Source organism: Watersipora subatra, unplaced genomic scaffold (genome assembly GCF_963576615.1).
Source record: "Watersipora subatra unplaced genomic scaffold, tzWatSuba1.1 SCAFFOLD_128, whole genome shotgun sequence".
Lineage (NCBI taxonomy): Eukaryota > Metazoa > Bryozoa > Gymnolaemata > Cheilostomatida > Watersiporidae > Watersipora > Watersipora subatra.
In genome coordinates, this window is record NW_027045347.1 from 18,315 (window position 1) to 44,766 (window position 26,452).

Genomic DNA, 26,452 nt, shown 5'->3' on the forward strand with positions numbered 1-26,452 from the left:
ATAGAAAGCTTTTACTTACGCGAACAGGTGTGTTAAAAAGATGTTCACGTCGAACCAAATAAAGCGATGCTTTAGAAATGGTGTAATAGCCTCCAAACGAGTACGCTCGCGTTCGACCGCCGCGCGAGTAGCTTCAACTCCTAACGAAACAATCGTAGTACGTCTACTATATACACGTGTAAATTAGGATTCGTTTGCTCTCTCAACATCTGAAAGAGCGGTTAATCGCGCTGCAACGAAACATTCATGCGTACCATGTAAACTAGGATTCGTTCGCTCTCTCAATATTTGAAAGAGCGGTCAATCGCGCTGCCGGTTATTCGTCCAGCTCGCTCATTAGCTATGAAAAGCTATCGAGTTACTTCGAACGCATAGCTTAAAACTTTGCCATTGCGTAACGAATATTCCCGGCTCAAACGAATCGTTGATATTGTGCAAATTAGGAGTCGTGTGTACTCTCATACTTCGACGGCGTGGTTGTTCGCGCTCGATAATATTCGACTCGTTCACTCATTGGCTAAACGCATAGCGTTCAAGATCTCGCCGATTCGTACGAAGGTTGCAGGCTCGTTACCGCCGCTTCACGCGCTTTAGATTATTTCGTCAGCATTTTGAAAACTACGGTAAATATTTTCCTTTTAAATAATTATAATCGCGTGGAAATGACCTTACGCGAATGTAGGCTTTTCGCTAGAGATAATTCCGCAAAGATAAAAACTGATGGAGCAACCTTAGCTACGCGCTGGCCCGCGCTCATCACCGAACTTAGTTGCCGTCGTAACGTAGATTCCACGTTCCGGTTTGTAATTCGTTTCGAAACTTTTTGACACAATTTACCTTTTAGACTTTTACGCATCCGCGAGTACGGTTTTGTTTCATCACGATCGAAGACGATCGCTCGAGTTTACATTACGAGAATGCGTATTTTGCGGCGAAAGGCCGAGTCGAGTTTCGTTTAGTTATTTATTTTAGCTTTTAGGTAAACTCGTAACGCCGACATACGAGTTGCGCAATTAAAAGGAAATCTTAACGCGAGTTTCTTGAGCTATTACGCCGCGCAAAATGAAAACGAATCGAAATTATATCCTCTTTAAAATACACGGGTAGCAGCGGCGCATGGCTGGTGAAGATGAGGAGATTGAAGCTAGCCGGATAGCATCAAGTACTAATAATATTCATATTATCCAGTTTCGGCTAAAACCTTTGAATGGAAATGATTTTTTATTTTATATCAAAAGATAGAGCGAATTAAAAGACTTTTAAATGGAAATGATTTTTTATTTTATATCAAAAGATAGAGCGAATTAAAAGACTTTTAAATGGAAATGATTTTTTATTTTACATCAAGAGATAGAGCGAATTAAAAGACTTTCAAGCGGAAATGATTTTTTATTCTATATCAAGAGATAGAGTGAATTAAAGAAGCTTGAAAATTCTAAATTAGTATAATTTTGATAAAAACTAAAGGTCTACAGCACCCGGTATTCCCAGGCGGTCACCCATCCAAGTACTAACCGGGCTCGACGTTGCTTAGCTTCAGTGATCGGACGAGAACTGGCGTTTTCAACGTGATATGGCCGTAGACATTTAGTAAGCTTCAACAGACGCTAATGAGAAACGTGGCAATAATCAGCGAACGCCCATTGGACAATATAGTCACGGCTTGGTGAGCATTATTATAACTCTGCGTTAATAGCGTGTCTCGAAGAGCGTATCAGTGTCTACGGCCATATCACGTTGAAAACGCCAGTTCTCGTCCGATCACTGAAGCTAAGCAACGTCGAGCCCGGTTAGTACTTGGATGGGTGACCGCCTGGGAATACCGGGTGCTGTAGACTTTTTATTTATTTTTACATCTTGCTATCTTCATCGCGATCTTCGCGCTATCTTCATCTACATGTACATGTACATGTTCATGTACTACGTATGCGTTATATATATATACATATACTATGTACTATGTACTACGTACGTGTAGTGTGTAACAGTATATATAACTTTGCTGCTGCATTTCCGCGTCAAAACCCTTCTGGCAAGCGTGATCAATTAAAGCGCGACACTTTTTGTAGTCGAAGGATGTACTCTACTCGTGTATAACAAAAACTGTTGCAGCGTCCGATCTCAACATAAAAATAACATATTCTCACTTTTAATCCGAAGAAATCTCTTTTAAAGGAAGTTTGTTACTTTTTCTCGACATAAAGTGACGCGCTATCGTAGATCTTATTAGTTTACCGGCTATCTAATGTCTACGCGTGTAAAGACAGGTGAGTAGTAAGCGCCGTTCTTTGGCTTGTTCTTCTCATCTACGAGTTCGAAAGAAAACAGCCCTACATAGAAAGCTTTTACTTACGCGAACAGGTGTGTTAAAAAGATGTTCACGTCGAACCAAATAAAGCGATGCTTTAGAAATGGTGTAATAGCCTCCAAACGAGTACGCTCGCGTTCGACCGCCGCGCGAGTAGCTTCAACTCCTAACGAAACAATCGTAGTACGTCTACTATATACACGTGTAAATTAGGATTCGTTTGCTCTCTCAACATCTGAAAGAGCGGTTAATCGCGCTGCAACGAAACATTCATGCGTACCATGTAAACTAGGATTCGTTCGCTCTCTCAATATTTGAAAGAGCGGTCAATCGCGCTGCCGGTTATTCGTCCAGCTCGCTCATTAGCTATGAAAAGCTATCGAGTTACTTCGAACGCATAGCTTAAAACTTTGCCATTGCGTAACGAATATTCCCGGCTCAAACGAATCGTTGATATTGTGCAAATTAAGAGTCTTGTGTACTCTCATACTTCGACGGCGTGGTTGTTCGCGCTCGATAATATTCGACTCGTTCACTCATTGGCTAAACGCATAGCGTTCAAGATCTCGCCGATTCGTACGAAGGTTGCAGGCTCGTTACCGCCGCTTCACGCGCTTTAGATTATTTCGTCAGCATTTTGAAAACTACGGTAAATATTTTCCTTTTAAATAATTATAATCGCGTGGAAATGACCTTACGCGAATGTAGGCTTTTCGCTAGAGATAATTCCGCAAAGATAAAAACTGATGGAGCAACCTTAGCTACGCGCTGGCCCGCGCTCATCACCGAACTTAGTTGCCGTCGTAACGTAGATTCCACGTTCCGGTTTGTAATTCGTTTCGAAACTTTTTGACACAATTTACCTTTTAGACTTTTACGCATCCGCGAGTACGGTTTTGTTTCATCACGATCGAAGACGATCGCTCGAGTTTACATTACGAGAATGCGTATTTTGCGGCGAAAGGCCGAGTCGAGTTTCGTTTAGTTATTTATTTTAGCTTTTAGGTAAACTCGTAACGCCGACATACGAGTTGCGCAATTAAAAGGAAATCTTAACGCGAGTTTCTTGAGCTATTACGCCGCGCAAAATGAAAACGAATCGAAATTATATCCTCTTTAAAATACACAGGTAGCAGCGGCGCATGGCTGGTGAAGATGAGGAGATTGAAGCTAGCCGGATAGCATCAAGTACTAATAATATTCATATTATCCAGTTTCGGCTAAAACCTTTGAATGGAAATGATTTTTTATTTTATATCAAAAGATAGAGCGAATTAAAAGACTTTTAAATGGAAATGATTTTTTATTTTATATCAAAAGATAGAGCGAATTAAAAGACTTTTAAATGGAAATGATTTTTTATTTTACATCAAGAGATAGAGCGAATTAAAAGACTTTCAAGCGGAAATGATTTTTTATTCTATATCAAGAGATAGAGTGAATTAAAGAAGCTTGAAAATTCTAAATTAGTATAATTTTGATAAAAACTAAAGGTCTACAGCACCCGGTATTCCCAGGCGGTCACCCATCCAAGTACTAACCGGGCTCGACGTTGCTTAGCTTCAGTGATCGGACGAGAACTGGCGTTTTCAACGTGATATGGCCGTAGACATTTAGTAAGCTTCAACAGACGCTAATGAGAAACGTGGCAATAATCAGCGAACGCCCATTGGACAATATAGTCACGGCTTGGTGAGCATTATTATAACTCTGCGTTAATAGCGTGTCTCGAAGAGCGCATCAGTGTCTACGGCCATATCACGTTGAAAACGCCAGTTCTCGTCCGATCACTGAAGCTAAGCAACGTCGAGCCCGGTTAGTACTTGGATGGGTGACCGCCTGGGAATACCGGGTGCTGTAGACTTTTTATTTATTTTTACATCTTGCTATCTTCATCGCGATCTTCGCGCTATATTCATCTACATGTACATGTACATGTACATGTTCATGTACTACGTATGCGTTATATATATATACATATACTATGTACTATGTACTACGTACGTGTAGTGTGTAACAGTATATATAACTTTGCTGCTGCATTTCCGCGTCAAAACCCTTCTGGCAAGCGTGATCAATTAAAGCGCGACACTTTTTGTAGTCGAAGGATGTACTCTACTCGTGTATAACGAAAACTGTTGCAGCGTCCGATCTCAACATCAAAATAACATATTCTCACTTTTAATCCGAAGAAATCTCTTTTAAAGGAAGTTTGTTACTTTTTCTCGACATAAAGTGACGCGCTATCGTAGATCTTATTAGTTTACCGGCTATCTAATGTCTACGCGTGTAAAGACAGGTGAGTAGAAAGCGCCGTTCTTTGGCTTGTTCTTCTCATCTACGAGTTCGAAAGAAAACAGCCCTACATAGAAAGCTTTTACTTACGCGAACAGGTGTGTTAAAAAGATGTTCACGTCGAACCAAATAAAGCGATGCTTTAGAAATGGTGTAATAGCCTCCAAACGAGTACGCTCGCGTTCGACCGCCGCGCGAGTAGCTTCAACTCCTAACGAAACAATCGTAGTACGTCTACTATATACACGTGTAAATTAGGATTCGTTTGCTCTCTCAACATCTGAAAGAGCGGTTAATCGCGCTGCAACGAAACATTCATGCGTACCATGTAAATTAGGATTCGTTCGCTCTCTCAATATTTGAAAGAGCGGTCAATCGCGCTGCCGGTTATTCGTCCAGCTCGCTCATTAGCTATGAAAAGCTATCGAGTTACTTCGAACGTATAGCTTAAAACTTTGCCATTGCGTAACGAATATTCCCGGCTCAAACGAATCGTTGATATTGTGCAAATTAGGAGTCGTGTGTACTCTCATACTTCGATGGCGTGGTTGTTCGCGCTCGATAATATTCGACTCGTTCACTCATTGGCTAAACGCATAGCGTTCAAGATCTCGCCGATTCGTACGAAGGTTGCAGGCTCGTTACCGCCGCTTCACGCGCTTTAGATTATTTCGTCAGCATTTTGAAAACTACGGTAAATATTTTCCTTTTAAATAATTATAATTGCGTGGAAATGACCTTACGCGAAAGTAGGCTTTTCGCTAGAGATAGTTCCGCAAAGATAAAAACTGATGGAGCAACCTTAGCTACGCGCTGGCCCGCGCTCATCACCGAACTTAGTTGCCGTCGTAACGTAGATTCTACGTTCCGGTTTGTAAATCGTTTCGAAACTTTTTGACACAATTTACCTTTTAGACTTTTACGCATCCGCGAGTACGGTTTTGTTTCATCACGATCGAAGACGATCGCTCGAGTTTACATTACGAGAATGCGTATTTTGCGGCGAAAGGCCGAGTCGAGTTTCGTTTAGTTATTTATTTTAGCTTTTAGGTAAACTCGTAACACCGACATACGAGTTGCGCAATTAAAAGGAAATCTTAACGCGAGTTTCTTGAGCTATTACGCCGCGCAAAATGAAAACGAATCGAAATTATATCCTCTTTAAAATGCACGGGTAGCAGCGGCGCATGGCTGGTGAAGATGAGGAGATTGAAGCTAGCCGGATAGCATCAAGTACTAATAATATTCATATTATCCAGTTTCGGCTAAAACCTTTGAATGGAAATGATTTTTTATTTTATATCAAAAGATAGAGCGAATTAAAAGACTTTTGAATGGAAATGATTTTTTATTTTATATCAAAAGATAGAGCGAATTAAAAGACTTTTAAATGGAAATGATTTTTTATTTTATATCAAAAGATAGAGCGAATTAAAAGACTTTTAAATGGAAATGATTTTTTGTTTTAAATCAAGAGATAGAGCGAATTAAAAGACTTTTAAATGGAAATGATTTTTTATTTTACATCAAGAGATAGAGCGAATTAAAAGACTTTCAAGCGGAAATGATTTTTTATTTTACATCAAGAGATAGAGCGAATTAAAAGACTTTCAAGCGGAAATGATTTTTTATTCTATATCAAGAGATAGAGTGAATTAAAGAAGCTTGAAAATTCTAAATTAGTATAATTTTGATAAAAACTAAAGGTCTACAGCACCCGGTATTCCCAGGCGGTCACCCATCCAAGTACTAACCGGGCTCGACGTTGCTTAGCTTCAGTGATCGGACGAGAACTGGCGTTTTCAACGTGATATGGCCGTAGACATTTAGTAAGCTTCAACAGACGCTAATGAGAAACGTGGCAATAATCAGCGAACGCCCATTGGACAATATAGTCACGGCTTGGTGAGCATTATTATAACTCTGCGTTAATAGCGTGTCTCGAAGAGCGCATCAGTGTCTACGGCCATATCACGTTGAAAACGCCAGTTCTCGTCCGATCACTGAAGCTAAGCAACGTCGAGCCCGGTTAGTACTTGGATGGGTGACCGCCTGGGAATACCGGGTGCTGTAGACTTTTTATTTATTTTTACATCTTGCTATCTTCATCGCGATCTTCGCGCTATCTTCATCTACATGTACATGTACATGTACATGTACATGTTCATGTACATGAACATGTACTACGTATGCGTTATATATATACATATACTATGTACTATGTACTACGTACGTGTAGTGTGTAACAGTATATATAACTTTGCTGCTGCATTTCCGCGTCAAAACCCTTCTGGCAAGCGTGATCAATTAAAGCGCGACACTTTTTGTAGTCGAAGGATGTACTCTACTCGTGTATAACGAAAACTGTTGCAGCGTCCGATCTCAACATAAAAATAACATATTCTCACTTTTAATCCGAAGAAATCTCTTTTAAAGGAAGTTTGTTACTTTTTCTCGACATAAAGTGACGCGCTATCGTAGATCTTATTAGTTTACCGGCTATCTAATGTCTACGCGTGTAAAGACAGGTGAGTAGAAAGCGCCGTTCTTTGGCTTGTTCTTCTCATCTACGAGTTCGAAAGAAAACAGCCCTACATAGAAAGCTTTTACTTACGCGAACAGGTGTGTTAAAAAGATGTTCACGTCGAACCAAATAAAGCGATGCTTTAGAAATGGTGTAATAGCCTCCAAACGAGTACGCTCGCGTTCGACCGCCGCGCGAGTAGCTTCAACTCCTAACGAAACAATCGTAGTACGTCTACTATATACACGTGTAAATTAGGATTCGTTTGCTCTCTCAACATCTGAAAGAGCGGTTAATCGCGCTGCAACGAAACATTCATGCGTACCATGTAAACTAGGATTCGTTCGCTCTCTCAATATTTGAAAGAGCGGTCAATCGCGCTGCCGGTTATTCGTCCAGCTCGCTCATTAGCTATGAAAAGCTATCGAGTTACTTCGAACGTATAGCTTAAAACTTTGCCATTGCGTAACGAATATTCCCGGCTCAAACGAATCGTTGATATTGTGCAAATTAGGAGTCGTGTGTACTCTCATACTTCGATGGCGTGGTTGTTCGCGCTCGATAATATTCGACTCGTTCACTCATTGGCTAAACGCATAGCGTTCAAGATCTCGCCGATTCGTACGAAGGTTGCAGGCTCGTTACCGCCGCTTCACGCGCTTTAGATTATTTCGTCAGCATTTTGAAAACTACGGTAAATATTTTCCTTTTAAATAATTATAATTGCGTGGAAATGACCTTACGCGAAAGTAGGCTTTTCGCTAGAGATAGTTCCGCAAAGATAAAAACTGATGGAGCAACCTTAGCTACGCGCTGGCCCGCGCTCATCACCGAACTTAGTTGCCGTCGTAACGTAGATTCCACGTTCCGGTTTGTAAATCGTTTCGAAACTTTTTGACACAATTTACCTTTTAGACTTTTACGCATCCGCGAGTACGGTTTTGTTTCATCACGATCGAAGACGATCGCTCGAGTTTACATTACGAGAATGCGTATTTTGCGGCGAAAGGCCGAGTCGAGTTTCGTTTAGTTATTTATTTTAGCTTTTAGGTAAACTCGTAACGCCGACATACGAGTTGCGCAATTAAAAGGAAATCTTAACGCGAGTTTCTTGAGCTATTACGCCGCGCAAAATGAAAACGAATCGAAATTATATCCTCTTTAAAATACACGGGTAGCAGCGGCGCATGGCTGGTGAAGATGAGAATATTGAAGCTAGCCGGATAGCATCAAGTACTAATAATAATCATATTATCCAGTTTCGGCTAAAACCTTTGAATGGAAATGATTTTTTATTTTATATCAAAAGATAGAGCGAATTAAAAGACTTTTAAATGGAAATGATTTTTTATTTTATATCAAAAGATAGAGCGAATTAAAAGACTTTTAAATGGAAATGATTTTTTGTTTTAAATCAAGAGATAGAGCGAATTAAAAGACTTTTAAATGGAAATGATTTTTTATTTTACATCAAGAGATAGAGCGAATTAAAAGACTTTCAAGCGGAAATGATTTTTTATTTTACATCAAGAGATAGAGCGAATTAAAAGACTTTCAAGCGGAAATGATTTTTTATTCTATATCAAGAGATAGAGTGAATTAAAGAAGCTTGAAAATTCTAAATTAGTATAATTTTGATAAAAACTAAAGGTCTACAGCACCCGGTATTCCCAGGCGGTCACCCATCCAAGTACTAACCGGGCTCGACGTTGCTTAGCTTCAGTGATCGGACGAGAACTGGCGTTTTCAACGTGATATGGCCGTAGACATTTAGTAAGCTTCAACAGACGCTAATGAGAAACGTGGCAATAATCAGCGAACGCCCATTGGACAATATAGTCACGGCTTGGTGAGCATTATTATAACTCTGCGTTAATAGCGTGTCTCGAAGAGCGCATCAGTGTCTACGGCCATATCACGTTGAAAACGCCAGTTCTCGTCCGATCACTGAAGCTAAGCAACGTCGAGCCCGGTTAGTACTTGGATGGGTGACCGCCTGGGAATACCGGGTGCTGTAGACTTTTTATTTATTTTTACATCTTGCTATCTTCATCGCGATCTTCGCGCTATCTTCATCTACATGTACATGTACATGTACATGTTCATGTACATGAACATGTACTACGTATGCGTTATATATATACATATACTATGTACTATGTACTATGTACTATGTACTACGTACGTGTAGTGTGTAACAGTATATATAACTTTGCTGCTGCATTTCCGCGTCAAAACCCTTCTGGCAAGCGTGATCAATTAAAGCGCGACACTTTTTGTAGTCGAAGGATGTACTCTACTCGTGTATAACGAAAACTGTTGCAGCGTCCGATCTCAACATAAAAATAACATATTCTCACTTTTAATCCGAAGAAATCTCTTTTAAAGGAAGTTTGTTACTTTTTCTCGACATAAAGTGACGCGCTATCGTAGATCTTATTAGTTTACCGGCTATCTAATGTCTACGCGTGTAAAGACAGGTGAGTAGAAAGCGCCGTTCTTTGGCTTGTTCTTCTCATCTACGAGTTCGAAAGAAAACAGCCCTACATAGAAAGCTTTTACTTACGCGAACAGGTGTGTTAAAAAGATGTTCACGTCGAACCAAATAAAGCGATGCTTTAGAAATGGTGTAATAGCCTCCAAACGAGTACGCTCGCGTTCGACCGCCGCGCGAGTAGCTTCAACTCCTAACGAAACAATCGTAGTACGTCTACTATATACACGTGTAAATTAGGATTCGTTTGCTCTCTTAACATCTGAAAGAGCGGTTAATCGCGCTGCAACGAAACATTCATGCGTACCATGTAAACTAGGATTCGTTCGCTCTCTCAATATTTGAAAGAGCGGTCAATCGCGCTGCCGGTTATTCGTCCAGCTCGCTCATTAGCTATGAAAAGCTATCGAGTTACTTCGAACGCATAGCTTAAAACTTTGCCATTGCGTAACGAATATTCCCGGCTCAAACGAATCGTTGATATTGTGCAAGTTAGGAGTCGTGTGTACTCTCATACTTCGACGGCGTGGTTGTTCGCGCTCGATAATATTCGACTCGTTCACTCATTGGCTAAACGCATAGCGTTCAAGATCTCGCCGATTCGTACGAAGGTTGCAGGCTCGTTACCGCCGCTTCACGCGCTTTAGATTATTTCGTCAGCATTTTGAAAACTACGGTAAATATTTTCCTTTTAAATAATTATAATTGCGTGGAAATGACCTTACGCGAAAGTAGGCTTTTCGCTAGAGATAGTTCCGCAAAGATAAAAACTGATGGAGCAACCTTAGCTACGCGCTGGCCCGCGCTCATCACCGAACTTAGTTGCCGTCGTAACGTAGATTCCACGTTCCGGTTTGTAAATCGTTTCGAAACTTTTTGACACAATTTACCTTTTAGACTTTTACGCATCCGCGAGTACGGTTTTGTTTCATCACGATCGAAGACGATCGCTCGAGTTTACATTACGAGAATGCGTATTTTGCGGCGAAAGGCCGAGTCGAGTTTCGTTTAGTTATTTATTTTAGCTTTTAGGTAAACTCGTAACGCCGACATACGAGTTGCGCAATTAAAAGGAAATCTTAACGCGAGTTTCTTGAGCTATTACGCCGCGCAAAATGAAAACGAATCGAAATTATATCCTCTTTAAAATGCACGGGTAGCAGCGGCGCATGGCTGGTGAAGATGAGGAGATTGAAGCTAGCCGGATAGCATCAAGTACTAATAATATTCATATTATCCAGTTTCGGCTAAAACCTTTGAATGGAAATGATTTTTTATTTTATATCAAAAGATAGAGCGAATTAAAAGACTTTTAAATGGAAATGATTTTTTATTTTATATCAAAAGATAGAGCGAATTAAAAGACTTTTAAATGGAAATGATTTTTTATTTTATATCAAAAGATAGAGCGAATTAAAAGACTTTTAAATGGAAATGATTTTTTGTTTTAAATCAAGAGATAGAGCGAATTAAAAGACTTTTAAATGGAAATGATTTTTTATTTTACATCAAGAGATAGAGCGAATTAAAAGACTTTCAAGCGGAAATGATTTTTTATTTTACATCAAGAGATAGAGCGAATTAAAAGACTTTCAAGCGGAAATGATTTTTTATTCTATATCAAGAGATAGAGTGAATTAAAGAAGCTTGAAAATTCTAAATTAGTATAATTTTGATAAAAACTAAAGGTCTACAGCACCCGGTATTCCCAGGCGGTCACCCATCCAAGTACTAACCGGGCTCGACGTTGCTTAGCTTCAGTGATCGGACGAGAACTGGCGTTTTCAACGTGATATGGCCGTAGACATTTAGTAAGCTTCAACAGACGCTAATGAGAAACGTGGCAATAATCAGCGAACGCCCATTGGACAATATAGTCACGGCTTGGTGAGCATTATTATAACTCTGCGTTAATAGCGTGTCTCGAAGTGTCTACGGCCATATCACGTTGAAAACGCCAGTTCTCGTCCGATCACTGAAGCTAAGCAACGTCGAGCCCGGTTAGTACTTGGATGGGTGACCGCCTGGGAATACCGGGTGCTGTAGACTTTTTATTTATTTTTACATCTTGCTATCTTCATCGCGATCTTCGCGCTATCTTCATCTACATGTACATGTACATGTACATGTACATGTTCATGTACATGAACATGTACTACGTATGCGTTATATATATACATATACTATGTACTACGTACGTGTAGTGTGTAACAGTATATATAACTTTGCTGCTGCATTTCCGCGTCAAAACCCTTCTGGCAAGCATGATCAATTAAAGCGCGACACTTTTTGTAGTCGAAGGATGTACTCTACTCGTGTATAACGAAAACTGTTGCAGCGTCCGATCTCAACATAAAAATAACATATTCTCACTTTTAATCCGAAGAAATCTCTTTTAAAGGAAGTTTGTTACTTTTTCTCGACATAAAGTGACGCGCTATCGTAGATCTTATTAGTTTACCGGCTATCTAATGTCTACGCGTGTAAAGACAGGTGAGTAGAAAGCGCCGTTCTTTGGCTTGTTCTTCTCATCTACGAGTTCGAAAGAAAACAGCCCTACATAGAAAGCTTTTACTTACGCGAACAGGTGTGTTAAAAAGATGTTCACGTCGAACCAAATAAAGCGATGCTTTAGAAATGGTGTAATAGCCTCCAAACGAGTACGCTCGCGTTCGACCGCCGCGCGAGTAGCTTCAACTCCTAACGAAACAATCGTAGTACGTCTACTATATACACGTGTAAATTAGGATTCGTTTGCTCTCTCAACATCTGAAAGAGCGGTTAATCGCGCTGCAACGAAACATTCATGCGTACCATGTAAATTAGGATTCGTTCGCTCTCTCAATATTTGAAAGAGCGGTCAATCGCGCTGCCGGTTATTCGTCCAGCTCGCTCATTAGCTATGAAAAGCTATCGAGTTACTTCGGACGTATAGCTTAAAACTTTGCCATTGCGTAACGAATATTCCCGGCTCAAACGAATCGTTGATATTGTGCAAATTAGGAGTCGTGTGTACTCTCATACTTCGATGGCGTGGTTGTTCGCGCTCGATAATATTCGACTCGTTCACTCATTGGCTAAACGCATAGCGTTCAAGATCTCGCCGATTCGTACGAAGGTTGCAGGCTCGTTACCGCCGCTTCACGCGCTTTAGATTATTTCGTCAGCATTTTGAAAACTACGGTAAATATTTTCCTTTTAAATAATTATAATCGCGTGGAAATGACCTTACGCGAAAGTAGGCTTTTCGCTAGAGATAGTTCCGCAAAGATAAAAACTGATGGAGCAACCTTAGCTACGCGCTGGCCCGCGCTCATCACCGAACTTAGTTGCCGTCGTAACGTAGATTCCACGTTCCGGTTTGTAAATCGTTTCGAAACTTTTTGACACAATTTACCTTTTAGACTTTTACGCATCCGCGAGTACGGTTTTGTTTCATCACGATCGAAGACGATCGCTCGAGTTTACATTACGAGAATGCGTATTTTGCGGCGAAAGGCCGAGTCGAGTTTCGTTTAGTTATTTATTTTAGCTTTTAGGTAAACTCGTAACGCCGACATACGAGTTGCGCAATTAAAAGGAAATCTTAACGCGAGTTTCTTGAGCTATTACGCCGCGCAAAATGAAAACGAATCGAAATTATATCCTCTTTAAAATACACGGGTAGCAGCGGCGCATGGCTGGTGAAGATGAGGAGATTGAAGCTAGCCGGATAGCATCAAGTACTAATAATAATCATATTATCCAGTTTCGGCTAAAACCTTTGAATGGAAATGATTTTTTATTTTATATCAAAAGATAGAGCGAATTAAAAGACTTTTAAATGGAAATGATTTTTTATTTTATATCAAAAGATAGAGCGAATTAAAAGACTTTTAAATGGAAATGATTTTTTGTTTTAAATCAAGAGATAGAGCGAATTAAAAGACTTTTAAATGGAAATGATTTTTTATTTTACATCAAGAGATAGAGCGAATTAAAAGACTTTCAAGCGGAAATGATTTTTTATTTTACATCAAGAGATAGAGCGAATTAAAAGACTTTCAAGCGGAAATGATTTTTTATTCTATATCAAGAGATAGAGTGAATTAAAGAAGCTTGAAAATTCTAAATTAGTATAATTTTGATAAAAACTAAAGGTCTACAGCACCCGGTATTCCCAGGCGGTCACCCATCCAAGTACTAACCGGGCTCGACGTTGCTTAGCTTCAGTGATCGGACGAGAACTGGCGTTTTCAACGTGATATGGCCGTAGACATTTAGTAAGCTTCAACAGACGCTAATGAGAAACGTGGCAATAATCAGCGAACGCCCATTGGACAATATAGTCACGGCTTGGTGAGCATTATTATAACTCTGCGTTAATAGCGTGTCTCGAAGAGCGCATCAGTGTCTACGGCCATATCACGTTGAAAACGCCAGTTCTCGTCCGATCACTGAAGCTAAGCAACGTCGAGCCCGGTTAGTACTTGGATGGGTGACCGCCTGGGAATACCGGGTGCTGTAGACTTTTTATTTATTTTTACATCTTGCTATCTTCATCGCGATCTTCGCGCTATCTTCATCTACATGTACATGTACATGTACATGTACATGTTCATGTACATGAACATGTACTACGTATGCGTTATATATATACATATACTATGTACTATGTACTACGTACGTGTAGTGTGTAACAGTATATATAACTTTGCTGCTGCATTTCCGCGTCAAAACCCTTCTGGCAAGCGTGATCAATTAAAGCGCGACACTTTTTGTAGTCGAAGGATGTACTCTACTCGTGTATAACGAAAACTGTTGCAGCGTCCGATCTCAACATAAAAATAACATATTCTCACTTTTAATCCGAAGAAATCTCTTTTAAAGGAAGTTTGTTACTTTTTCTCGACATAAAGTGACGCGCTATCGTAGATCTTATTAGTTTACCGGCTATCTAATGTCTACGCGTGTAAAGACAGGTGAGTAGAAAGCGCCGTTCTTTGGCTTGTTCTTCTCATCTACGAGTTCGAAAGAAAACAGCCCTACATAGAAAGCTTTTACTTACGCGAACAGGTGTGTTAAAAAGATGTTCACGTCGAACCAAATAAAGCGATGCTTTAGAAATGGTGTAATAGCCTCCAAACGAGTACGCTCGCGTTCGACCGCCGCGCGAGTAGCTTCAACTCCTAACGAAACAATCGTAGTACGTCTACTATATACACGTGTAAATTAGGATTCGTTTGCTCTCTCAACATCTGAAAGAGCGGTTAATCGCGCTGCAACGAAACATTCATGCGTACCATGTAAACTAGGATTCGTTCGCTCTCTCAATATTTGAAAGAGCGGTCAATCGCGCTGCCGGTTATTCGTCCAGCTCGCTCATTAGCTATGAAAAGCTATCGAGTTACTTCGAACGTATAGCTTAAAACTTTGCCATTGCGTAACGAATATTCCCGGCTCAAACGAATCGTTGATATTGTGCAAATTAGGAGTCGTGTGTACTCTCATACTTCGATGGCGTGGTTGTTCGCGCTCGATAATATTCGACTCGTTCACTCATTGGCTAAACGCATAGCGTTCAAGATCTCGCCGATTCGTACGAAGGTTGCAGGCTCGTTACCGCCGCTTCACGCGCTTTAGATTATTTCGTCAGCATTTTGAAAACTACGGTAAATATTTTCCTTTTAAATAATTATAATTGCGTGGAAATGACCTTACGCGAAAGTAGGCTTTTCGCTAGAGATAGTTCCGCAAAGATAAAAACTGATGGAGCAACCTTAGCTACGCGCTGGCCCGCGCTCATCACCGAACTTAGTTGCCGTCGTAACGTAGATTCCACGTTCCGGTTTGTAAATCGTTTCGAAACTTTTTGACACAATTTACCTTTTAGACTTTTACGCATCCGCGAGTACGGTTTTGTTTCATCACGATCGAAGACGATCGCTCGAGTTTACATTACGAGAATGCGTATTTTGCGGCGAAAGGCCGAGTCGAGTTTCGTTTAGTTATTTATTTTAGCTTTTAGGTAAACTCGTAACGCCGACATACGAGTTGCGCAATTAAAAGGAAATCTTAACGCGAGTTTCTTGAGCTATTACGCCGCGCAAAATGAAAACGAATCGAAATTATATCCTCTTTAAAATACACGGGTAGCAGCGGCGCATGGCTGGTGAAGATGAGAATATTGAAGCTAGCCGGATAGCATCAAGTACTAATAATAATCATATTATCCAGTTTCGGCTAAAACCTTTGAATGGAAATGATTTTTTATTTTATATCAAAAGATAGAGCGAATTAAAAGACTTTTAAATGGAAATGATTTTTTATTTTATATCAAAAGATAGAGCGAATTAAAAGACTTTTAAATGGAAATGATTTTTTGTTTTAAATCAAGAGATAGAGCGAATTAAAAGACTTTTAAATGGAAATGATTTTTTATTTTACATCAAGAGATAGAGCGAATTAAAAGACTTTCAAGCGGAAATGATTTTTTATTTTACATCAAGAGATAGAGCGAATTAAAAGACTTTCAAGCGGAAATGATTTTTTATTCTATATCAAGAGATAGAGTGAATTAAAGAAGCTTGAAAATTCTAAATTAGTATAATTTTGATAAAAACTAAAGGTCTACAGCACCCGGTATTCCCAGGCGGTCACCCATCCAAGTACTAACCGGGCTCGACGTTGCTTAGCTTCAGTGATCGGACGAGAACTGGCGTTTTCAACGTGATATGGCCGTAGACATTTAGTAAGCTTCAACAGACGCTAATGAGAAACGTGGCAATAATCAGCGAACGCCCATTGGACAATATAGTCACGGCTTGGTGAGCATTATTATAACTCTGCGTTAATAGCGTGTCTCGAAGAGCGCATCAGTGTCTACGGCCATATCACGTTGAAAACGCCAGTTCTCGTCCGATCACTGAAGCTAAGCAACGTCGAGCCCGGTTAGTACTTGGATGGGTGACCGCCTGGGAATACCGGGTGCTGTAGACTTTTTATTTATTTTTACATCTTGCTATCTTCATCGCGATCTTCGCGCTATCTTCATCTACATGTACATGTACATGTACATGTTCATGTACATGAACATGTACTACGTATGCGTTATATATATACATATACTATGTACTATGTACTATGTACTATGTACTACGTACGTGTAGTGTGTAACAGTATATATAACTTTGCTGCTGCATTTCCGCGTCAAAACCCTTCTGGCAAGCGTGATCAATTAAAGCGCGACACTTTTTGTAGTCGAAGGATGTACTCTACTCGTGTATAACGAAAACTGTTGCAGCGTCCGATCTCAACATAAAAATAACATATTCTCACTTTTAATCCGAAGAAATCTCTTTTAAAGGAAGTTTGTTACTTTTTCTCGACATAAAGTGACGCGCTATCGTAGATCTTATTAGTTTACCGGCTATCTAATGTCTACGCGTGTAAAGACAGGTGAGTAGAAAGCGCCGTTCTTTGGCTTGTTCTTCTCATCTACGAGTTCGAAAGAAAACAGCCCTACATAGAAAGCTTTTACTTACGCGAACAGGTGTGTTAAAAAGATGTTCACGTCGAACCAAATAAAGCGATGCTTTAGAAATGGTGTAATAGCCTCCAAACGAGTACGCTCGCGTTCGACCGCCGCGCGAGTAGCTTCAACTCCTAACGAAACAATCGTAGTACGTCTACTATATACACGTGTAAATTAGGATTCGTTTGCTCTCTTAACATCTGAAAGAGCGGTTAATCGCGCTGCAACGAAACATTCATGCGTACCATGTAAACTAGGATTCGTTCGCTCTCTCAATATTTGAAAGAGCGGTCAATCGCGCTGCCGGTTATTCGTCCAGCTCGCTCATTAGCTATGAAAAGCTATCGAGTTACTTCGAACGCATAGCTTAAAACTTTGCCATTGCGTAACGAATATTCCCGGCTCAAACGAATCGTTGATATTGTGCAAGTTAGGAGTCGTGTGTACTCTCATACTTCGACGGCGTGGTTGTTCGCGCTCGATAATATTCGACTCGTTCACTCATTGGCTAAACGCATAGCGTTCAAGATCTCGCCGATTCGTACGAAGGTTGCAGGCTCGTTACCGCCGCTTCACGCGCTTTAGATTATTTCGTCAGCATTTTGAAAACTACGGTAAATATTTTCCTTTTAAATAATTATAATTGCGTGGAAATGACCTTACGCGAAAGTAGGCTTTTCGCTAGAGATAGTTCCGCAAAGATAAAAACTGATGGAGCAACCTTAGCTACGCGCTGGCCCGCGCTCATCACCGAACTTAGTTGCCGTCGTAACGTAGATTCCACGTTCCGGTTTGTAAATCGTTTCGAAACTTTTTGACACAATTTACCTTTTAGACTTTTACGCATCCGCGAGTACGGTTTTGTTTCATCACGATCGAAGACGATCGCTCGAGTTTACATTACGAGAATGCGTTTTTTGCGGCGAAAGGCCGAGTCGAGTTTCGTTTAGTTATTTATTTTAGCTTTTAGGTAAACTCGTAACGCCGACATACGAGTTGCGCAATTAAAAGGAAATCTTAACGCGAGTTTCTTGAGCTATTACGCCGCGCAAAATGAAAACGAATCGAAATTATATCCTCTTTAAAATGCACGGGTAGCAGCGGCGCATGGCTGGTGAAGATGAGGAGATTGAAGCTAGCCGGATAGCATCAAGTACTAATAATATTCATATTATCCAGTTTCGGCTAAAACCTTTGAATGGAAATGATTTTTTATTTTATATCAAAAGATAGAGCGAATTAAAAGACTTTTAAATGGAAATGATTTTTTATTTTATATCAAAAGATAGAGCGAATTAAAAGACTTTTAAATGGAAATGATTTTTTATTTTATATCAAAAGATAGAGCGAATTAAAAGACTTTTAAATGGAAATGATTTTTTGTTTTAAATCAAGAGATAGAGCGAATTAAAAGACTTTTAAATGGAAATGATTTTTTATTTTACATCAAGAGATAGAGCGAATTAAAAGACTTTCAAGCGGAAATGATTTTTTATTTTACATCAAGAGATAGAGCGAATTAAAAGACTTTCAAGCGGAAATGATTTTTTATTCTATATCAAGAGATAGAGTGAATTAAAGAAGCTTGAAAATTCTAAATTAGTATAATTTTGATAAAAACTAAAGGTCTACAGCACCCGGTATTCCCAGGCAGTCACCCATCCAAGTACTAACCGGGCTCGACGTTGCTTAGCTTCAGTGATCGGACGAGAACTGGCGTTTTCAACGTGATATGGCCGTAGACATTTAGTAAGCTTCAACAGACGCTAATGAGAAACGTGGCAATAATCAGCGAACGCCCATTGGACAATATAGTCACGGCTTGGTGAGCATTATTATAACTCTGCGTTAATAGCGTGTCTCGAAGAGCGCATCAGTGTCTACGGCCATATCACGTTGAAAACGCCAGTTCTCGTCCGATCACTGAAGCTAAGCAACGTCGAGCCCGGTTAGTACTTGGATGGGTGACCGCCTGGGAATACCGGGTGCTGTAGACTTTTTATTTATTTTTACATCTTGCTATCTTCATCGCGATCTTCGCGCTATCTTCATCTACATGTACATGTACATGTACATGTACATGTTCATGTACATGAACATGTACTACGTATGCGTTATATATATACATATACTATGTACTATGTACTATGTACTACGTACGTGTAGTGTGTAACAGTATATATAACTTTGCTGCTGCATTTCCGCGTCAAAACCCTTCTGGCAAGCGTGATCAATTAAAGCGCGACACTTTTTGTAGTCGAAGGATGTACTCTACTCGTGTATAACGAAAACTGTTGCAGCGTCCGATCTCAACATAAAAATAACATATTCTCACTTTTAATCCGAAGAAATCTCTTTTAAAGGAAGTTTGTTACTTTTTCTCGACATAAAGTGACGCGCTATCGTAGATCTTATTAGTTTACCGGCTATCTAATGTCTACGCGTGTAAAGACAGGAGAGTAGAAAGCGCCGTTCTTTGGCTTGTTCTTCTCATCTACGAGTTCGAAAGAAAACAGCCCTACATAGAAAGCTTTTACTTACGCGAACAGGTGTGTTAAAAAGATGTTCACGTCGAACCAAATAAAGCGATGCTTTAGAAATGGTGTAATAGCCTCCAAACGAGTACGCTCGCGTTCGACCGCCGCGCGAGTAGCTTCAACTCCTAACGAAACAATCGTAGTACGTCTACTATATACACGTGTAAATTAGGATTCGTTTGCTCTCTCAACATCTGAAAGAGCGGTTAATCGCGCTGCAACGAAACATTCATGCGTACCATGTAAATTAGGATTCGTTCGCTCTCTCAATATTTGAAAGAGCGGTCAATCGCGCTGCCGGTTATTCGTCCAGCTCGCTCATTAGCTATGAAAAGCTATCGAGTTACTTCGAACGTATAGCTTAAAACTTTGCCATTGCGTAACGAATATTCCCGGCTCAAACGAATCGTTGATATTGTGCAAATTAGGAGTCGTGTGTACTCTCATACTTCGATGGCGTGGTTGTTCGCGCTCGATAATATTCGACTCGTTCACTCATTGGCTAAACGCATAGCGTTCAAGATCTCGCCGATTCGTACGAAGGTTGCAGGCTCGTTACCGCCGCTTCACGCGCTTTAGATTATTTCGTCAGCATTTTGAAAACGACGGTAAATATTTTCCTTTTAAATAATTATAATTGCGTGGAAATGACCTTACGCGAAAGTAGGCTTTTCGCTAGAGATAGTTCCGCAAAGATAAAAACTGATGGAGCAACCTTAGCTACGCGCTGGCCCGCGCTCATCACCGAACTTAGTTGCCGTCGTAACGTAGATTCCACGTTCCGGTTTGTAAATCGTTTCGAAACTTTTTGACACAATTTACCTTTTAGACTTTTACGCATCCGCGAGTACGGTTTTGTTTCATCACGATCGAAGACGATCGCTCGAGTTTACATTACGAGAATGCGTATTTTGCGGCGAAAGGCCGAGTCGAGTTTCGTTTAGTTATTTATTTTAGCTTTTAGGTAAACTCGTAACGCCGACATACGAGTTGCGCAATTAAAAGGAAATCTTAACGCGAGTTTCTTGAGCTATTACGCCGCGCAAAATGAAAACGAATCGAAATTATATCCTCTTTAAAATGCACGGGTAGCAGCGGCGCATGGCTGGTGAAGATGAGGAGATTGAAGCTAGCCGGATAGCATCAAGTACTAATAATATTCATATTATCCAGTTTCGGCTAAAACCTTTGAATGGAAATGATTTTTTATTTTATATCAAAAGATAGAGCGAATTAAAAGACTTTTAAATGGAAATGATTTTTTATTTTATATCAAAAGATAGAGCGAATTAAAAGACTTTTAAATGGAAATGATTTTTTATTTTATATCAAAAGATAGAGCGAATTAAAAGACTTTTAAATGGAAATGATTTTTTGTTTTAAATCAAGAGATAGAGCGAATTAAAAGACTTTTAAATGGAAATGATTTTTTATTTTACATCAAGAGATAGAGCGAATTAAAAGACTTTCAAGCGGAAATGATTTTTTATTTTACATCAAGAGATAGAGCGAATTAAAAGACTTTCAAGCGGAAATGATTTTTTATTCTATATCAAGAGATAGAGTGAATTAAAGAAGCTTGAAAATTCTAAATTAGTATAATTTTGATAAAAACTAAAGGTCTACAGCACCCGGTATTCCCAGGCGGTCACCCATCCAAGTACTAACCGGGCTCGACGTTGCTTAGCTTCAGTGATCGGACGAGAACTGGCGTTTTCAACGTGATATGGCCGTAGACATTTAGTAAGCTTCAACAGACGCTAATGAGAAACGTGGCAATAATCAGCGAACGCCCATTGGACAATATAGTCACGGCTTGGTGAGCATTATTATAACTCTGCGTTAATAGCGTGTCTCGAAGTGTCTACGGCCATATCACGTTGAAAACGCCAGTTCTCGTCCGATCACTGAAGCTAAGCAACGTCGAGCCCGGTTAGTACTTGGATGGGTGACCGCCTGGGAATACCGGGTGCTGTAGACTTTTTATTTATTTTTACATCTTGCTATCTTCATCGCGATCTTCGCGCTATCTTCATCTACATGTACATGTACATGTACATGTACATGTACATGTTCATGTACATGAACATGTACTACGTATGCGTTATATATATACATATACTATGTACTACGTACGTGTAGTGTGTAACAGTATATATAACTTTGCTGCTGCATTTCCGCGTCAAAACCCTTCTGGCAAGCATGATCAATTAAAGCGCGACACTTTTTGTAGTCGAAGGATGTACTCTACTCGTGTATAACGAAAACTGTTGCAGCGTCCGATCTCAACATAAAAATAACATATTCTCACTTTTAATCCGAAGAAATCTCTTTTAAAGGAAGTTTGTTACTTTTTCTCGACATAAAGTGACGCGCTATCGTAGATCTTATTAGTTTACCGGCTATCTAATGTCTACGCGTGTAAAGACAGGTGAGTAGAAAGCGCCGTTCTTTGGCTTGTTCTTCTCATCTACGAGTTCGAAAGAAAACAGCCCTACATAGAAAGCTTTTACTTACGCGAACAGGTGTGTTAAAAAGATGTTCACGTCGAACCAAATAAAGCGATGCTTTAGAAATGGTGTAATAGCCTCCAAACGAGTACGCTCGCGTTCGACCGCCGCGCGAGTAGCTTCAACTCCTAACGAAACAATCGTAGTACGTCTACTATATACACGTGTAAATTAGGATTCGTTTGCTCTCTCAACATCTGAAAGAGCGGTTAATCGCGCTGCAACGAAACATTCATGCGTACCATGTAAATTAGGATTCGTTCGCTCTCTCAATATTTGAAAGAGCGGTCAATCGCGCTGCCGGTTATTCGTCCAGCTCGCTCATTAGCTATGAAAAGCTATCGAGTTACTTCGGACGTATAGCTTAAAACTTTGCCATTGCGTAACGAATATTCCCGGCTCAAACGAATCGTTGATATTGTGCAAATTAGGAGTCGTGTGTACTCTCATACTTCGATGGCGTGGTTGTTCGCGCTCGATAATATTCGACTCGTTCACTCATTGGCTAAACGCATAGCGTTCAAGATCTCGCCGATTCGTACGAAGGTTGCAGGCTCGTTACCGCCGCTTCACGCGCTTTAGATTATTTCGTCAGCATTTTGAAAACTACGGTAAATATTTTCCTTTTAAATAATTATAATCGCGTGGAAATGACCTTACGCGAAAGTAGGCTTTTCGCTAGAGATAGTTCCGCAAAGATAAAAACTGATGGAGCAACCTTAGCTACGCGCTGGCCCGCGCTCATCACCGAACTTAGTTGCCGTCGTAACGTAGATTCCACGTTCCGGTTTGTAAATCGTTTCGAAACTTTTTGACACAATTTACCTTTTAGACTTTTACGCATCCGCGAGTACGGTTTTGTTTCATCACGATCGAAGACGATCGCTCGAGTTTACATTACGAGAATGCGTATTTTGCGGCGAAAGGCCGAGTCGAGTTTCGTTTAGTTATTTATTTTAGCTTTTAGGTAAACTCGTAACGCCGACATACGAGTTGCGCAATTAAAAGGAAATCTTAACGCGAGTTTCTTGAGCTATTACGCCGCGCAAAATGAAAACGAATCGAAATTATATCCTCTTTAAAATGCACGGGTAGCAGCGGCGCATGGCTGGTGAAGATGAGGAGATTGAAGCTAGCCGGATAGCATCAAGTACTAATAATATTCATATTATCCAGTTTCGGCTAAAACCTTTGAATGGAAATGATTTTTTATTTTATATCAAAAGATAGAGCGAATTAAAAGACTTTTAAATGGAAATGATTTTTTATTTTATATCAAAAGATAGAGCGAATTAAAAGACTTTTAAATGGAAATGATTTTTTATTTTATATCAAAAGATAGAGCGAATTAAAAGACTTTTAAATGGAAATGATTTTTTGTTTTAAATCAAGAGATAGAGCGAATTAAAAGACTTTTAAATGGAAATGATTTTTTATTTTACATCAAGAGATAGAGCGAATTAAAAGACTTTCAAGCGGAAATGATTTTTTATTTTACATCAAGAGATAGAGCGAATTAAAAGACTTTCAAGCGGAAATGATTTTTTATTCTATATCAAGAGATAGAGTGAATTAAAGAAGCTTGAAAATTCTAAATTAGTATAATTTTGATAAAAACTAAAGGTCTACAGCACCCGGTATTCCCAGGCGGTCACCCATCCAAGTACTAACCGGGCTCGACGTTGCTTAGCTTCAGTGATCGGACGAGAACTGGCGTTTTCAACGTGATATGGCCGTAGACATTTAGTAAGCTTCAACAGACGCTAATGAGAAACGTGGCAATAATCAGCGAACGCCCATTGGACAATATAGTCACGGCTTGGTGAGCATTATTATAACTCTGCGTTAATAGCGTGTCTCGAAGTGTCTACGGCCATATCACGTTGAAAACGCCAGTTCTCGTCCGATCACTGAAGCTAAGCAACGTCGAGCCCGGTTAGTACTTGGATGGGTGACCGCCTGGGAATACCGGGTGCTGTAGACTTTTTATTTATTTTTACATCTTGCTATCTTCATCGCGATCTTCGCGCTATCTTCATCTACATGTACATGTACATGTACATGTACATGTACATGTTCATGTACATGAACATGTACTACGTATGCGTTATATATATACATATACTATGTACTACGTACGTGTAGTGTGTAACAGTATATATAACTTTGCTGCTGCATTTCCGCGTCAAAACCCTTCTGGCAAGCGTGATCAATTAAAGCGCGACACTTTTTGTAGTCGAAGGATGTACTCTACTCGTGTATAACGAAAACTGTTGCAGCGTCCGATCTCAACATAAAAATAACATATTCTCACTTTTAATCCGAAGAAATCTCTTTTAAAGGAAGTTTGTTACTTTTTCTCGACATAAAGTGACGCGCTATCGTAGATCTTATTAGTTTACCGGCTATCTAATGTCTACGCGTGTAAAGACAGGTGAGTAGAAAGCGCCGTTCTTTGGCTTGTTCTTCTCATCTACGAGTTCGAAAGAAAACAGCCCTACATAGAAAGCTTTTACTTACGCGAACAGGTGTGTTAAAAAGATGTTCACGTCGAACCAAATAAAGCGATGCTTTAGAAATGGTGTAATAGCCTCCAAACGAGTACGCTCGCGTTCGACCGCCGCGCGAGTAGCTTCAACTCCTAACGAAACAATCGTAGTACGTCTACTATATACACGTGTAAATTAGGATTCGTTTGCTCTCTCAACATCTGAAAGAGCGGTTAATCGCGCTGCAACGAAACATTCATGCGTACCATGTAAATTAGGATTCGTTCGCTCTCTCAATATTTGAAAGAGCGGTCAATCGCGCTGCCGGTTATTCGTCCAGCTCGCTCATTAGCTATGAAAAGCTATCGAGTTACTTCGGACGTATAGCTTAAAACTTTGCCATTGCGTAACGAATATTCCCGGCTCAAACGAATCGTTGATATTGTGCAAATTAGGAGTCGTGTGTACTCTCATACTTCGATGGCGTGGTTGTTCGCGCTCGATAATATTCGACTCGTTCACTCATTGGCTAAACGCATAGCGTTCAAGATCTCGCCGATTCGTACGAAGGTTGCAGGCTCGTTACCGCCGCTTCACGCGCTTTAGATTATTTCGTCAGCATTTTGAAAACTACGGTAAATATTTTCCTTTTAAATAATTATAATTGCGTGGAAATGACCTTACGCGAAAGTAGGCTTTTCGCTAGAGATAGTTCCGCAAAGATAAAAACTGATGGAGCAACCTTAGCTACGCGCTGGCCCGCGCTCATCACCGAACTTAGTTGCCGTCGTAACGTAGATTCCACGTTCCGGTTTGTAAATCGTTTCGAAACTTTTTGACACAATTTACCTTTTAGACTTTTACGCATCCGCGAGTACGGTTTTGTTTCATCACGATCGAAGACGATCGCTCGAGTTTACATTACGAGAATGCGTATTTTGCGGCGAAAGGCCGAGTCGAGTTTCGTTTAGTTATTTATTTTAGCTTTTAGGTAAACTCGTAACGCCGACATACGAGTTGCGCAATTAAAAGGAAATCTTAACGCGAGTTTCTTGAGCTATTACGCCGCGCAAAATGAAAACGAATCGAAATTATATCCTCTTTAAAATGCACGGGTAGCAGCGGCGCATGGCTGGTGAAGATGAGGAGATTGAAGCTAGCCGGATAGCATCAAGTACTAATAATATTCATGTTATCCAGTTTCGGCTAAAACCTTTGAATGGAAATGATTTTTTATTTTATATCAAAAGATAGAGCGAATTAAAAGACTTTTAAATGGAAATGATTTTTTATTTTATATCAAAAGATAGAGCGAATTAAAAGACTTTTAAATGGAAATGATTTTTTATTTTATATCAAAAGATAGAGCGAATTAAAAGACTTTTAAATGGAAATGATTTTTTGTTTTAAATCAAGAGATAGAGCGAATTAAAAGACTTTTAAATGGAAATGATTTTTTATTTTACATCAAGAGATAGAGCGAATTAAAAGACTTTCAAGCGGAAATGATTTTTTATTTTACATCAAGAGATAGAGCGAATTAAAAGACTTTCAAGCGGAAATGATTTTTTATTCTATATCAAGAGATAGAGTGAATTAAAGAAGCTTGAAAATTCTAAATTAGTATAATTTTGATAAAAACTAAAGGTCTACAGCACCCGGTATTCCCAGGCAGTCACCCATCCAAGTACTAACCGGGCTCGACGTTGCTTAGCTTCAGTGATCGGACGAGAACTGGCGTTTTCAACGTGATATGGCCGTAGACATTTAGTAAGCTTCAAC

At 39.8% G+C, this 26,452-nt stretch overlaps 21 non-coding genes across 21 annotated transcripts; 10 read left to right on the forward strand and 11 right to left on the reverse strand.

Annotated features, from left to right (window-relative positions):
* Positions 1-1,466: 1,466 nt before the first annotated feature.
* Positions 1,467-1,585, reverse strand: LOC137410236 (5S ribosomal RNA). The gene has a single exon (XR_010981048.1). It is a non-coding gene; the product is annotated as a 5S ribosomal RNA (ribosomal RNA).
* A 134-nt stretch (positions 1,586-1,719) lies between these two features.
* LOC137410234 (5S ribosomal RNA) lies at positions 1,720-1,838 on the forward strand. The gene has a single exon (XR_010981046.1). It is a non-coding gene; the product is annotated as a 5S ribosomal RNA (ribosomal RNA).
* A 1,962-nt stretch (positions 1,839-3,800) lies between these two features.
* Positions 3,801-3,919, reverse strand: LOC137410248 (5S ribosomal RNA). Its single transcript, XR_010981059.1, has one exon. It is a non-coding gene; the product is annotated as a 5S ribosomal RNA (ribosomal RNA).
* A 134-nt stretch (positions 3,920-4,053) lies between these two features.
* LOC137410235 (5S ribosomal RNA) lies at positions 4,054-4,172 on the forward strand. The gene has a single exon (XR_010981047.1). It is a non-coding gene; the product is annotated as a 5S ribosomal RNA (ribosomal RNA).
* A 2,136-nt stretch (positions 4,173-6,308) lies between these two features.
* On the reverse strand, positions 6,309-6,427 carry LOC137410260 (5S ribosomal RNA). The gene has a single exon (XR_010981070.1). It is a non-coding gene; the product is annotated as a 5S ribosomal RNA (ribosomal RNA).
* Positions 6,428-6,561: 134 nt separating this feature from the next.
* On the forward strand, positions 6,562-6,680 carry LOC137410237 (5S ribosomal RNA). The gene has a single exon (XR_010981049.1). It is a non-coding gene; the product is annotated as a 5S ribosomal RNA (ribosomal RNA).
* Positions 6,681-8,776: 2,096 nt separating this feature from the next.
* On the reverse strand, positions 8,777-8,895 carry LOC137410271 (5S ribosomal RNA). The gene has a single exon (XR_010981081.1). It is a non-coding gene; the product is annotated as a 5S ribosomal RNA (ribosomal RNA).
* A 134-nt stretch (positions 8,896-9,029) lies between these two features.
* LOC137410238 (5S ribosomal RNA) lies at positions 9,030-9,148 on the forward strand. Its single transcript, XR_010981050.1, has one exon. It is a non-coding gene; the product is annotated as a 5S ribosomal RNA (ribosomal RNA).
* A 2,160-nt stretch (positions 9,149-11,308) lies between these two features.
* Positions 11,309-11,427, reverse strand: LOC137410283 (5S ribosomal RNA). The gene has a single exon (XR_010981092.1). It is a non-coding gene; the product is annotated as a 5S ribosomal RNA (ribosomal RNA).
* Positions 11,428-11,551: 124 nt separating this feature from the next.
* Positions 11,552-11,670, forward strand: LOC137410239 (5S ribosomal RNA). Its single transcript, XR_010981051.1, has one exon. It is a non-coding gene; the product is annotated as a 5S ribosomal RNA (ribosomal RNA).
* Positions 11,671-13,759: 2,089 nt separating this feature from the next.
* On the reverse strand, positions 13,760-13,878 carry LOC137410294 (5S ribosomal RNA). Its single transcript, XR_010981103.1, has one exon. It is a non-coding gene; the product is annotated as a 5S ribosomal RNA (ribosomal RNA).
* Positions 13,879-14,012: 134 nt separating this feature from the next.
* Positions 14,013-14,131, forward strand: LOC137410240 (5S ribosomal RNA). The gene has a single exon (XR_010981052.1). It is a non-coding gene; the product is annotated as a 5S ribosomal RNA (ribosomal RNA).
* A 2,096-nt stretch (positions 14,132-16,227) lies between these two features.
* LOC137410306 (5S ribosomal RNA) lies at positions 16,228-16,346 on the reverse strand. The gene has a single exon (XR_010981114.1). It is a non-coding gene; the product is annotated as a 5S ribosomal RNA (ribosomal RNA).
* A 134-nt stretch (positions 16,347-16,480) lies between these two features.
* LOC137410241 (5S ribosomal RNA) lies at positions 16,481-16,599 on the forward strand. Its single transcript, XR_010981053.1, has one exon. It is a non-coding gene; the product is annotated as a 5S ribosomal RNA (ribosomal RNA).
* A 2,160-nt stretch (positions 16,600-18,759) lies between these two features.
* Positions 18,760-18,878, reverse strand: LOC137410315 (5S ribosomal RNA). Its single transcript, XR_010981123.1, has one exon. It is a non-coding gene; the product is annotated as a 5S ribosomal RNA (ribosomal RNA).
* Positions 18,879-19,012: 134 nt separating this feature from the next.
* Positions 19,013-19,131, forward strand: LOC137410242 (5S ribosomal RNA). Its single transcript, XR_010981054.1, has one exon. It is a non-coding gene; the product is annotated as a 5S ribosomal RNA (ribosomal RNA).
* A 2,159-nt stretch (positions 19,132-21,290) lies between these two features.
* LOC137410318 (5S ribosomal RNA) lies at positions 21,291-21,409 on the reverse strand. The gene has a single exon (XR_010981125.1). It is a non-coding gene; the product is annotated as a 5S ribosomal RNA (ribosomal RNA).
* A 124-nt stretch (positions 21,410-21,533) lies between these two features.
* LOC137410244 (5S ribosomal RNA) lies at positions 21,534-21,652 on the forward strand. Its single transcript, XR_010981055.1, has one exon. It is a non-coding gene; the product is annotated as a 5S ribosomal RNA (ribosomal RNA).
* A 2,151-nt stretch (positions 21,653-23,803) lies between these two features.
* On the reverse strand, positions 23,804-23,922 carry LOC137410328 (5S ribosomal RNA). The gene has a single exon (XR_010981135.1). It is a non-coding gene; the product is annotated as a 5S ribosomal RNA (ribosomal RNA).
* A 124-nt stretch (positions 23,923-24,046) lies between these two features.
* LOC137410245 (5S ribosomal RNA) lies at positions 24,047-24,165 on the forward strand. The gene has a single exon (XR_010981056.1). It is a non-coding gene; the product is annotated as a 5S ribosomal RNA (ribosomal RNA).
* A 2,151-nt stretch (positions 24,166-26,316) lies between these two features.
* Positions 26,317-26,435, reverse strand: LOC137410316 (5S ribosomal RNA). The gene has a single exon (XR_010981124.1). It is a non-coding gene; the product is annotated as a 5S ribosomal RNA (ribosomal RNA).
* Between the last annotated feature and the right edge of the window lie 17 nt (positions 26,436-26,452).